The 13,415-nt window shown below is 41.4% G+C and overlaps 1 pseudogene; it reads right to left on the bottom strand.

Moving 5' to 3' along the window:
* Positions 1-10,248: 10,248 nt before the first annotated feature.
* On the bottom strand, positions 10,249-11,985 carry LOC130992599 (cytochrome P450 71A8-like; annotated as a pseudogene).
* Positions 11,986-13,415: the final 1,430 nt, after the last annotated feature.

The following is a 13,415-nucleotide window of genomic DNA, read 5'->3' as shown; positions in this document are numbered from 1 at the left end:
GGTATTGCTCGACATGTCGGTACTCCTCTTCTTATTGATGGGCTATCTGCTAGAGGGTCCGTAGGGCAATTTGCTAGAGTACTTGTTGATTTAAATGTTGCTATTGATAACCCTTCGTTTATTGATGTGAAATGTGACGATGACACGTTCGAAATTGAATTTAGATATGAGGATATGCCTCTTTTCTGTTGTCTTTGTTCTTCTATTGGACATTCTACAGATTACTGTCGCAAGCTCTCCTCGGAGGCTGATGACAATGCGACAGAGCCGTCTTCTCCGACTAATACTTCGAATGAGGCTACCGGCCGACGTGGTAGGGGACGCAGGAACAAGTCGGGACGTCTGCGAGCGAGAAGTCGCTCGATCTGGCGGCCTCGACCTACGGAGGATAACGACGCGAAGGTGAGGAATGCGGCGGTCCCTCAGAAATCGGTGACTATTGCTGTTGAGGCCGATCACAATTCGAGGACTGTTACTTCAGGTATTGCCACATCCAACAAGTTTGAGATGCTTGAAGATGGCATCGACAGTTCCACAGAGCAATCCTGGAGGACCGACCGGTGCATGGGGACAGAGCAGAGTTATGAGGATAGTCAGAGCAGATTAAACCCGGAGGATCTGAATACTGACCAGGTGCATTCTCAAGAACAGACCACAGGTTACATGGCTGACAAGAACAATGTCCCTTCTTCTCGGCCTGATCATTGTCAGATGGCGATCACACATCAATCTGGTACCCTCTCGTCGAATTCAAACCGTAGCCTCGGACCACATTCTCCTCATCCGAAGAAGGCTTCGGCTGCTAGACCGCCTCTCCCTCAAGGCCGGGGTGGACGGGGTGGGCGCTCCTCCTCAACAAGCGGTATCTCTTTAGACCCTCCCAGGAAACCTGGTGGAGGAATGAAGTCTGTGATGGTCGCCCGAAGAGGCCGATCCCCTGAGCCAAATGTTTTCCTTGACAAAGTTTCAGCAGCTCAATCTGCTGGTGCTTCTATCCAGAATTTCACCATTGATTCCTCCACTGCTGGCGCTCTCCAGTGTATGTCAAATATCTCGATTCGGGCTTCTACTAAACGGTGGGGAGATGAAGATGTGGATGATTTTAGTGTTCCTCTTCAGGAGGATGGCTTCTCTTTCGGTTCTCAATGAATATCTTAGCATGGAATATTAGAGGCATCTCTTCCTCTATGGCTCTTCTTTCACACTACTGCAACCTTTATCAACCGTGTTTTCTTGGTATTTTCGAGCCTAAGACACGGTTCTCTGGGATCCCAAGTTCTTTTTGGCATTCTTTACATCTCGCTCCGGTGCAGCAAAATTCACGGGACAGACGGCGCTCCAATATTTGGGTGTTTGCTGACCCCGCTTTAGTGCCGACGGTTGTTTTTTCCTCTGCTCAGGTGGTGGTCATTCAGTGTACTATTATGGGGATTGATTGCACTCTGGCTTTCACTCATGCTTCTTGTAACTATGTTGAGCGTCGCCAGCTTTGGTTAGATATGATTCCTTTTATTGTGGGTCATTTCCTTATAATTGGGGATTTTAATGCTATCTTAGGGGCCCATGAGCGGAGGGGAAGACGTGTCCCTGCTTCTACCCCTTGTACTGAGTTCAGGGCCTTCATTGATGAACATAACTTGATCCAGCCGGACTCTTCGGGTCCGTTTTTCACATGGACTGACCGTCGGAGATTTCCTTCCCCGATTGAATCGGTCCTGGACCGTGCTCTTTTCTCTCAAGCTTTCGAAGATATGTGGTACTCTATCAATTCGATGGTTCTTCCTAGACTTGGATCCGATCACTCCCCCATTCTGTTGAAATGCCAGGACACGGCTACTCCCCCCAAGGGTCGTCGATTTCGTTTCCTTAATATGTGGTGCTTACATGAGGGATTTCTGGATCAGGTCCGTGCTTCTTGGTCCCAACCGCTGGATTGTCTCTGCCCGATGGTTCGGGTTATGAAAAAGCTGAAACGTCTTCGCCCGACTCTCAAGACTTGGAATAAGGACACTTTTGGGAATTACAATGTTACCCTCGCCGATCTTCAGCAGGATCTGAGTTCACTTCAGGAGAATATTGACGAACGAGGGTATACAGATGAGCTCTTTGATCAAGAGGTTAACTTGCAAGCTCGCATTGGATCGGTCCTTCTGCGTAAGTCTGAGCATCTGCGGCAGCAAAGTAGGGTCTCTTGGCTTTCTGATGGAGATAGGAACACTCGCTTCTTCCATTCTATGGTTAAGTGGCGTCGTTCCAATCAAAATATTAAGAAGCTTAATATTGATGGGGTTATCTCGGAGGACCCGGGTGTCATGGCGGCCCATGTGATTCATTTTTATGAGGATCTCTTTTCGGAGCCGATTTCTCCGCCGGTGGATAGATCTTGGATTTCCGGTTACATTCCAGCTTCAGTCTCCCCTGCCCAGTCTGACATGCTCGTTGCTACTCCCTCTGCTGAGGATATTCGGCTGACTGTCTTCTCCATGGATATGAATAGTGCCCCTGGACCAGACGGGTTTAACGGCGCTTTCTTTAAGCATTCGTGGGAGGTGGTTGGGGAGGACCTTATTGCTGCCGTTCGTCGGTTCTTCACTCATAGCTATCTTCCCCAGGGCCTTAATTCCAACTTGCTTTGCCTTCTCCCAAAGAAGACTGATGCGGTTCTTGTCTCTGACTTCCGACCTATTGTGTTGGGAAATTTCCTTTTCAAGGTCATCACCAAGATTCTTGCCTCTAGGTTGAACGAGATAGCTGCTGTTATTGTCTCGGCCAATCAGTTTGGGTTTATCTCTGGGCGTTCTATACAGGAATGTATTCTGCTGGCCTCTGAAGGAGTGAATTGCATGGAGCGCTCAATTCAAGGGAGGAACATGGCTCTTAAGGTAGATATTCGGAAAGCTTTCGATACCCTGAATTGGGATTTTGTGGAGGTTGTGCTGGATTGCTTTGGTTTCCTTCAGACTTTCAGACACTGGATTAGAGTTATTTTTCAATCTGCCAGAATTTCGGTTCTCTTTAATGGAGAGCAGCATGGTTACTTTGGTTGCTCTCGAGGGGTTCGTCAGGGAGACCCTTTGTCTCCGGTTCTGTTTGCTTTGGCGGAGGAGGTCCTGAGTAGTATGCTCTCGGACGCTGCTGATAGGGGATTCATTGCCCGTATGAGGATGTCCCGCTCTTTGCTTTTTCCCGCTCATCTCCTGTATGCTGATGATGTCCTACTTTTTTGTAAAGCTACTTGGCGCAGCTGCAGGATGATTGAATCGATTCTTCATATATATGCTTTGGTTTCTGGACAGTTCTGCAATAAGGCCAAATCCAAGGTTTTCTTTGGCAAAGGTGTTTCTGTTCAGCTGAGACGTCGACTACAGCGGGATCTGGGTTTCTCAACTGGTTCCCTTCCTTTTATCTATTTGGGAGTCCCCATTTTTGCTGGTCGTGCTTCTGCTGCCCGTCTTATCAGCACTCGTGATCGCATCATCGCCCATTTTCCTAGATGGCAGGGCATGCAGTTATCTATGGCGGGCCGTCTTTGCCTCGTCACTTCAGTCATTCAGAGCGCGGCTGTTCACAGTATGCTGATATATCGTTGGCCAACTAAGCTTCTTCATGATTTGGATAGAGCTTGTCGGTCGTTTATTTGGACTGGCTGCACTACTTCTAGGCCTAAGTCATCTGTGGCTTGGAATCGAGTTTGCGCCCCCAAGACTCAGGGTGGGCTTAATGTGAAATCCTTTACACACATCAGCCAGAGTTTCATGTTGAGGTTAGGCTGGTTGCTGATTACTGCGGACTCGATGGGTTTTCAGTTGTTTCGCCAACGCTATCTGGATGCGTGCCTAAGACCTCGCTCCCCTTGGTTCTCTTCTACGATTTGGTTGGGCACCCGAGCTGCTATCCAGACTCTCGTCAGCGACACTCATTGTTCTATTGGTTCTGGTTCTACTATTCTTTTTTGGACTGATAACTGGTTAGGGTATCGTCTGGTTGATAGAATCGGCATTCCGGATACTTTTCATCATGCTCTTTTGCAGCCGATCTCGGATTACTACTTTGATTATTCCTGGCACTTTACTTTGAATTTTTTGCAGATCTTTCCGGATATTGCCTTTGATATTGTCTCGGTTCCTATTAGCGAGGGAGAGGATCGAAGAGCTTGGACCCATTCTCATTTTGGTGAGGTCTCCGCGTCGCTTGTTTCGGATCATATTCGTCCCTGCTTTCCGACCGTTGATTGGGGTAAGTGGATCTGGGCTCCGTTTATCCCAATGCGGCGTTCCATTGTCACTTGGCGGGTGATTCTGGGGCGTCTTGCGACTGCTAGCTCTCTTCGTCGTTCGGGGCTGGTTGGTCCGGGCTGGTGCCCTCTCTGCCGGAATGCGAATGAGGATATTGATCATCTTTTTTGGGACTGTACTTTTGCTCGACAAATCTGGCGCTCCCTTTTCGGCTGGTTCAGGGTGGATAGTCCGTTGATTCACGACATTGGGAGTCTGCTTCTCTGGGCAATGAAGGTGCAGACTAGCAAGCAGATTGTAAATCTTTGGCGAATGGGTGTTATGTCCACAATTTGGAGCATCTGGAATATTCGTAACAGAGTTGTATTTGATGCGGCTTCTGTCTCTGAGAGGGCACTTTCGATCCAGATCAAATCTTTTATTTTGGAAACTTCCCAATTATGTTCTGGTGAGATGGCTAACTCTGTTGAGGACTTACTGATTCTTCATGGTCTTGGGGTGCCAAGCAGACCTCGTCGCCCGACCTCTTTTGTTTATGTTTTCTGGATTCCGCCTCCGACTCCTTGGCGCAAAATCAATATTGATGGCTCGGTTCATGGATCCCCTCCTCTGATTCACGCTGGTGGAGTTATCAGAGATTCTTCTAGCGTTCTGGGTTGTTTTCATTTCTCTGCTGGACGTGGTTGGGCTTTTGAGGCAGAGCTGCTTGCCCTCATCATTGCTTTGGAGCAATCTGTCAATCATGGTTGGAGACACGTTTGGATCGAGACTGACTGCGCTTATTTGGTGGATCTTTTCAGTTCTCGGTCAGACACGGTTCCTTGGAGGTTCTTCAGCCGGTGGCGTAAGGTTCTCTCTTCCCTTGCTGGTTTTCATTTTATTATCACTCACATCTACAGGGAAGGGAACCGGGTTGCGGATTGTTTGGCTTCTTCTGTAGCGGAGGAAGGCTATTGGAATTTTACGATCCCGGATATCCTACAGTTGGTGAAGGATGACAGGCGGCAACTTCCTTACATTCGGGTTGTCAATTGAGGTGTTCTTCTTTCTTGGGTGTTCCTCTCCCCTTTTCTTGCTTGCGTTTTGTTTGTTTCGTTTGTTTGTTAGTGATTCTGCCTGTCTGGTGTGATGACTTCTCCCTTTCGCACTTTCTTGCCTCTCTTACTTCTTTGGTCCAGCTTGGTCTCCTTGGGGCACTGGTTTGTGTTTGTTTGGGTTGTTAATCTGGTTCTTTTGGTCCTGCTGTCCGGGTGTTGGGAAGGTTTCCAAAGTTTGGGTAGTCACACTTGGCGGTCCTTGCTTGTCGTGATTTGTCCGGTAGATGCTAGCAGGAGTGTCTTCACTGCGATAAGCTTAATATCTTCTCTGGTTGGTATTGGAGTTTGCTGCTGGTCTTTGCTCCTCTGATGGATCCCTCATTATGAGCATGGGAAATCACGCGGGAAAACTTGGGTTACCACCAATGGTTTCATCCCGTGATCTTGACCTTGAAAAGCACTTTCTTTCTTTTCAATAAAATTTTTATTTCAGCAGTAATGTCTTAATTCTACACTCTTTAATCTCCGTGCCGAAAAGGCACGTGCCATGAATAACGGGACGGAGGGAGTAGTTTATATACTAGTTTATAGCCCGTGCCCGTGGGAATTATTGCTTCGTAATGTTAGTAAAATTATAAAATAGTACTCCCTCCGTCTCAATAATGAAGACACACTTCATTTGGGCACGGAGGTTAAGGCGAGCTAGTTTATAGAATAAAGTGTTGTGGCCCACATCATTAGTGTATTTGATTAAGGAGTTAATTTGGGACTTTATTTACTTCTATTTTAAATTTATTCTGAAAATATAAAATTTTAAATTAATAAAATTTGAGTTTTTTATTTAATTTAATTTATTTATTTTTTGCAAAATTAATTGTTACGATGTTTTTTGAACATCTCCAATTCTCTCTCTCTCTGCATCTGTCTCTCCCCTCTTCCTTACACGTTCACGCCCCTCTCTTTCGCCGCATTCCTTCTCACCCCTGTCACACCGCCACCTGCCTCCGGTGAGTTGCTACCGCCAACCACCTTCATCTCCCTGGCCTCTCTATTCTCTCTCCACTCCATCTCTCTCGCCGAACACCCACTGCCCCTCCCCCTCGTGCGTCCTCTCTCTCTTTCCCTCAGTCGGACGGTCGATGGCGAAGAGCCGCCGCCGCCGCTGCTCCTTCCACCACCGGCCGCAATCATCACCACCACAGTCCTCACAACTGCTTCAATTCAAAGTTTTTCCATAAAATTCCCATCTCTGGTCCAAAAATTTTAGCACCAAAAATTGATTCAAAATAAGCACCAAAATTGCAAATTAAGTGTAGACTTGATGAAGCTTTAGCAAATTTGTGAATTCGAAATTCTGAAAATTGGCAAAGAACAAACAATTCTCATTCCAAAACAAACCTATTCCCATTCCAAAATAAAAAATTGCAAAAAATAAAAATTGGCGGAGTCAAAAATTCCCTCTTCTTCCCTTCTAAATTCCCACTAAATTCCCTCTTCTTCCCACTTAATTCCAGAAATTTCCCTCTTATTTTCTTCTCATCTCATCCCCCAGAAAATTCCCTCTTCTTTCTTTCTCATCTCATCCCCCAGAAAATTCCCTCTTCTTCCATTCTCATCTCACCATAGCGAACCGAAGATCTAAGGCGGTAGAGGGTGGCAGAGGGACGAGGAGAGGAGGGCGGTGACGATTCAGAAGAAGAACGCATCAGAGGGACGAGGAGATCTGGAGATGAAGAGGGCGGCATAGGGACAAGGAGGTCTGGAAATGAAGAGGGCGGCAGAGGGACGAGGAGATGAGGACGGCGGCGACTCCAGGTGGAGGGGTGAGGGGGTGTTCGGCGGTGGTCGTGGCCTGCTGGCGGCGCCTTCACCGAGAAGGGGGAGGAGATGGGCGGCGGGTTTGGGAGTGAAGAGAAATGAGGGAGGAGGGTGAACTGAAATGAGTATATTAGGGCTTTTGTACTAATTTATACCATAATTAAGGTTCAATTAATTAGTTACAATTAAGCCCTAATTATTTCCTTATTTAGAAGTGTCTTTATTATTGGAACAACCCAATAAGGAAAGTGTGTCTTCATTATTGGGAGACAGAGGGAGTATATTAATAAAGAAAATAACTTCACTAAAAGTCACAACATTCCCAATTTAACACATAATGTGAGTATACTTATATCTATTCATTTTATAGTAGTTCTCTAATGGGTAAAGACAAAAAAAATACTCGTTCCATTTCAACTGACTTGATCAGTATTTTTTTTCGGGTTGTTTCAATTAACTTGATCACTTTTTTATACAGCAAAAGTTTTTCATTTATTACATTTTTTCACTTTTTCTTCTATCACATTTAACACATTAAATATTAGCTCCTTAAAATCCATACTAAAAAAAAGTGATCAAGCTAGCTAGGACGGAAGGAGTATTGAAATTGAAATAAAATTGAAAAATACGTATCATGTGTATATCATTTTGTATACCATTTTGTATAGGAGGTTCTCCATTCAGTAAAGACTATTAAACGTTCGATATAAGACTGGAGATTTTAGATATACTAGCGTCAAACCCGTCGAAATTCGACGGAAATCATTTTATGTCATCATTTATAATTATTTTATGTTATTTTTATTACTATAACATCTGAAATAGTTTATATATAAATTATTTCTTTAATTAATTTGATATGATCAAACTAAATTAGTAATACAATATTTAAAATAATATTAATCTTAATCACTTTCGCCAATTAAATGTAGGTTGTGATAATAGAAATACAATTTTATATAAATATTCATTTGATGAAGTTTATAAAAAGTTGATGTGAGATTGAAGATTTTAGAAGAAAAAAATATGTAAATTTAAAGTATGATATGATGTACGATTGATGTGTTGATGTGTCGCATCTGCTGTTAATCGTATATCGATAATATTTACTCTCTTCGTCCCTCAAACATTTTTTTTCCTATTTTGGTTCGTCCCCAAAACATCTTCCTAACCTATTTTTGGAAACAATTTTACTAATTATTATTCTTATAATTTCACTTTTTGTGGGACTCGTTCTCCACTTTCACTAACTATCACTCTTATAATTTCACTTTTTGTGGGACTCATTCTCAACTTATCAAATACATAACTAACTTTTATTAAAACTCGTGTCTTCCTCTCTTAAGTAAATACATCTATATATAAACGTATTATATATATACATATTAATTTGTGAGTATGGTGTGATAAACTTAAACTAATATTATATAATAAAATAAAATACAAATATCAATCTTTTTTAGATATGAAAATTGATTAAAAATTTAGAAAAAAATAAGAACGAATGAAAATTGAAGAAAATTAAAATAGAGTAATTATACGGCGCCACGTAGGATATAATTTATTTTGTTGAAATATTTATATAATGATTTTTTAGATATTTAGTTTTTAAGTATATCATGACTTTAGATGCCACGTAGGATAGAATTTATTTTGTTGAAATATTTATATAATGATTTTTTAGATATTCATCATTTTATTAAGTTAAACTTTTCGGGTGAAAAAAAGGTGGATTATGAGGCATGATGAGTTCTTGTTGGTCATTGAGTTTATATATATAAGAAAAGTTGGTATGAGGTTGGGATGGATTTCACGCGTTTGAAAACAGACGAATGGACCCTCGAAGTGCTAATGTATTTTTAATTTGACTGGGTTCCGATAATCAAATGGATATGTTGGATTTATCTAATAGTTTTATACAATTATTTAATAGTACAGACTTTATCTAATAGTTTTATACGATTATTTAATAGTATAGAATTTATCTATAAATTTATATGATTATTTAATAGTGTTTAAATGTAAAAATTGATTAGAAATGTATAAATAAATAAGAATGAATGAGAATTGAGGAAAATTAGAATGCAGTGATTATACGATGTCACGTAGGATATGATTTATTTTGCTATAATGTAAAAATTGATTAGAAATATATAAATAAATAAGAATGAATGAGAATTGAGAAAAATTAAAATGAAGTGATTATACGATGCCACTTAGGATAAGATTTATTTTGCTATAATATATGTAGGATTTCTACCCATCTCAGATTTGATTAAAAAGTGATTTACTATTTGTTCTCATATTGAAGATTCTAAATATAGTCCTATTCATCACAAATTTGATTAAAAAGTAATTTACTATTTGTTCTCGTCCCAAACGCGTATAGTAGTGCCCATTAACTATGTTTAGCTATTCGAACCCATTCAGAAATTATCTCGTACTCATTTCAAACTATATTAAAAGAGATTGTACTATTCATTCTCATTCTAAACCTATATAATAATAGCCACTAATTTCTTGTACTTGTTTAAATTAATTTATAAACTATATAGTTAATTGGTTATTCTAAATAACCCCCGAAAATCACAAAGAGCAAATATTAATAATAAAATATTAAATTAGTGAAAATCATACAATCTATAAATTCTCTTAGAACTTATATACTTTAATCAGTCCCAAACATGGTTAAAAACTAATTTATTATTCATATCAAACTCGTATTTATAATACTCACTATTTACAAATGTCAACTATTCGAATTTGTTTAAAGTTTATATATGAACTTTTATTCGTTTTACTACTCAGTTCTTGGTAAACTTATATAGTAATAACTTGTTGAATCAATTTAAAATTGACGAACATCTACATAATCAAATATAACTTGTAATAATTATGGTATAGTAAATATGGAATACAAATAATAATGTAAGTGTGTTGATCACGGTAAAGTGATTAATGTTGATGTCAGATGTCTGAGAGTGGAGTCCATAATGATGCAGTCTTTATGTTTCTAAAATAAATATTAATAATAAATATATAAATAACACAAAATTTAAAATGATAAAAATTTCACACAAAAACATCTACTCACGCGATGCTACAAAAATTTGAATGCATTTACTAATTAATTCTAATTATTTTATGTGATCAACTTATTTATTTCGCATACACCTGAAAATCATTTTATTTACTTTATATTCTCACAAAAAATAAATTAAGTAGTATAGTAGATACACAGATAAAACAAAGCAAGAAGATACAACAAAAAGCGTAGGAGAATAGTGGAGTATTATTTGGTGTGAGTGGCAAGGGCAAGAAGAGGAGCAGCTCTATGAACAGTACTTCCTGGGCTCTCACTCATATCCAAATCTGTTGGTTCAATCCCATTAGGCAATTTCCAGTCAAACTTGTGCACCATTTTGGCTAACACAAGCTCCATAGAAACAAGAGAAAATGTGATCCCAGGGCATCCCCTTCGTCCCGCCCCAAACGGGATCAACTCGAAGTCACTGCCTCTCAAGTCTATCGAAGAATTCAAGAAGCGCTCAGGCATAAACTTTTCTGGTTCGTCCCAAGAGGTGTTGTCCCTTCCTATAGCCCACGCGTTGATCATCACCACTGTACCAGCTGAGAGGCTGAACCCCTTTATCTCTACATCTTTGGTTGCTATTCTGGGCACGAGCAACGGGAGTGGTGGATGACAACGAAGAGCCTCCTTTATCACAGCCTTGAGATAATGCATTTTGTCTAGATCATCATCTGCGATGTCTTCTTCCTGCCCAACCACTCCTCTTACTTGGCGCTGCAGCTTTTCCATTACCGTGGGATGTCACAAGAGTTCTGACATCGTCCATTCCAGAGCTGTGGATGTTGTATCAGTTCCACCTACAAATACATCCTGCACCACACTCATTCGTATCATTTGTTATATGATGATGTAATAGTTGAGAGCCTACTTACCAAAATCAATGATTTGATGCCATCTCGATCAATGGAAGCATCTGCAGTTTTATCATTGTAGATTTCTAGCAAAATATCCAAGAAATTGTCTCCATCCTTTCCATGAGCTCCATTACTGCGTTCCTGAAACACACTCTCGAGAAGTTGATCCATCCCTTTAGCAACCCTATCCAGCTTCCTATCGAAGCCATTAAGACGACCAATCCAAGCAAGCCACGGGATGAAATCTCCGACGTCAATGCTCCCGAGCAACTCCATCAAATCTGAGAGCAGCAGCAGGAACTTCTTCCCATTCTCGGTCTCACTATACTTCCTGCCAAAGGCTGCCCTACACACCCCATCGTTATTCAGCTTCTTAAACATCTCACTCAGATTCACAGGCCCCGCAGATTCCTGGATCTTCTTCAGGAAGAGGGCCGTCTCTTCTTCCCGGATGGATCGGAAAGTCTGAACCCTTTTGTTGCTGAGCAGCTGGAGAACCAAGATGCTCTTCATCCTCCTCCAGTGGTCGCCGTAAGGGGCGGACGCCACGTCCTTGCAGCCGTACAGAAGCTTCTGGAAGGCCTTGTAGGCGGGCCTGCTGGCGAAGACGAGATCATGAGTCCTCATGATTTCGCAGGCTGAGTCGGCGGAGGAGACGATCAGAGCCGGGGCGCTGCCCAAGTGAAGAAGCATCAGGGGGCCGTGTTTCCGGGCTAGGGAGTGGAGATCGCGGTGGGGCAGTGACCCCACTTGGTGTAGATTTCCGATTATAGGCAGCTTTAGTGGTGATGGGGGCAGTTTTTTCCTTTTGACGATGGAGCATAGTAAGAAGATGAGAGAGAGGATTGATGTGAGAATAAGGGGAATCAGATATTTGAATTCCTCCATTGTTGTGAAACTGCGAGCTATGTTGTGGTTATATGTGTGTGTGTCGAGTGTTGGAAGCTAGCCATTTGTTTGACCAAATTAAGCTTATGGTAATGGATTGAATGGAATGACCGGACCGCCCTACGTTGTGTTGTACTGGTGAAGACTAGTCAACTCATAAAATTTTGACACGCAATCATATAAATATATTTGACATTTTATTATAATATAAAATTATAAATTTAAATGAGATAAATATATGTGTATATATAAATAGGGTTATGTGAAAATAAAATTTCAACAATTTTTAACTCTTAAATAAATTTGAAATTTCAAATTTCAACCCATATGTGATGGGGAACGTACAATGATTGATGTTTCAACCACGTTCCGACCGAGTCCCGCTTCGGGCCCGAAGGGCGAGATTGCTCGGTGAGTGGATTACCGGTCAAACTGCCTGGTAATTTTTCTACGGACTAGAAATTTGATTTGGATCGGTCGGGATTGTTGTGGGCCTCTGAATAAGCTTTCCAAAGCCGTGAGAATCGTCTCAATCGGTCGAGTAACGAAGGAGATACGGCCAAAACAGTGACGATAATGGAGGCCTATTGGGTCACACTTTATGTGTATTGTTGATTCGCTCAAGAGTGCAAAGTTAGTGCTTGGTGTTTAATCTAATGCTAGTCCAAGTGGGAGATTGAAAGATATTATGGACTAGATTAGGATATATTTGATATATTCTAATACTAAGTAAGACAATTCAAGTGTGAATTCCTTAGTCGTAATTGTTGACTCAAGTGTGAATTCCTTAGTCGTAATTGTTGACTAAGGAAGACAAGACAATTTAGAATTGTCTTCTTCGCTTATAAATAAGGGAGCTTGGTCTTACGAATCAAAATATACGAAAACATTAGAAGCTTTTGCTTGTGAAACACCTAGAGAGTACTATGGTTTCAATCGGAGATTTCCTAGCTGTCGAAGATTGAAACATGCACTGGGAATTGTTCCTGCATCGAATCGACATACACGTGGATACCTCTAGTGGTGGATTCAATTCACAGGAATCGAGATGCACGTTTACTACACAACGAGTAAGTTAATTTTATTGTTGTGTACGTTTGTAATATCAACACATGAATCAATTGTAAATCTAGATCTAATCCTTGACTGTTATTTCCGCTGCGTATCATTGGATGATGTCAAGGATTACCAACAGTGGTATCAGAGCCCGGGGCTCGATTTACAATTGTGATTGTGTTCTAATTGTTTATGGGTTAAGAATATGTGATTTTAGAAATCTGAAACTGGAAATTGAAATCGCAAGTTTTGGAAATTTGGGATTAAGGAATTTCGAAACCATTTTCTGAAATTGGGCTATCTTTGCTGGGCCATTCGCCGGATCCAAGCCGACCACCTTGATGAACGAGGCGGCGACGGTGGCTCGGGGGCTCGCCGGTGAGCAGCGCCCGACCACCTGCCGCTGGTTGCGTCGCGGTGCGTCGTGGCTTCGAGC

The sequence above is a fragment of the Salvia miltiorrhiza genome, chromosome 7, assembly GCF_028751815.1.
Source record: "Salvia miltiorrhiza cultivar Shanhuang (shh) chromosome 7, IMPLAD_Smil_shh, whole genome shotgun sequence".
In the NCBI taxonomy this organism is placed as follows: domain Eukaryota; kingdom Viridiplantae; phylum Streptophyta; class Magnoliopsida; order Lamiales; family Lamiaceae; genus Salvia; species Salvia miltiorrhiza.
Note: the sequence above shows the minus strand (reverse complement) of the source record. Positions and strands in the feature narration are given on the sequence as shown.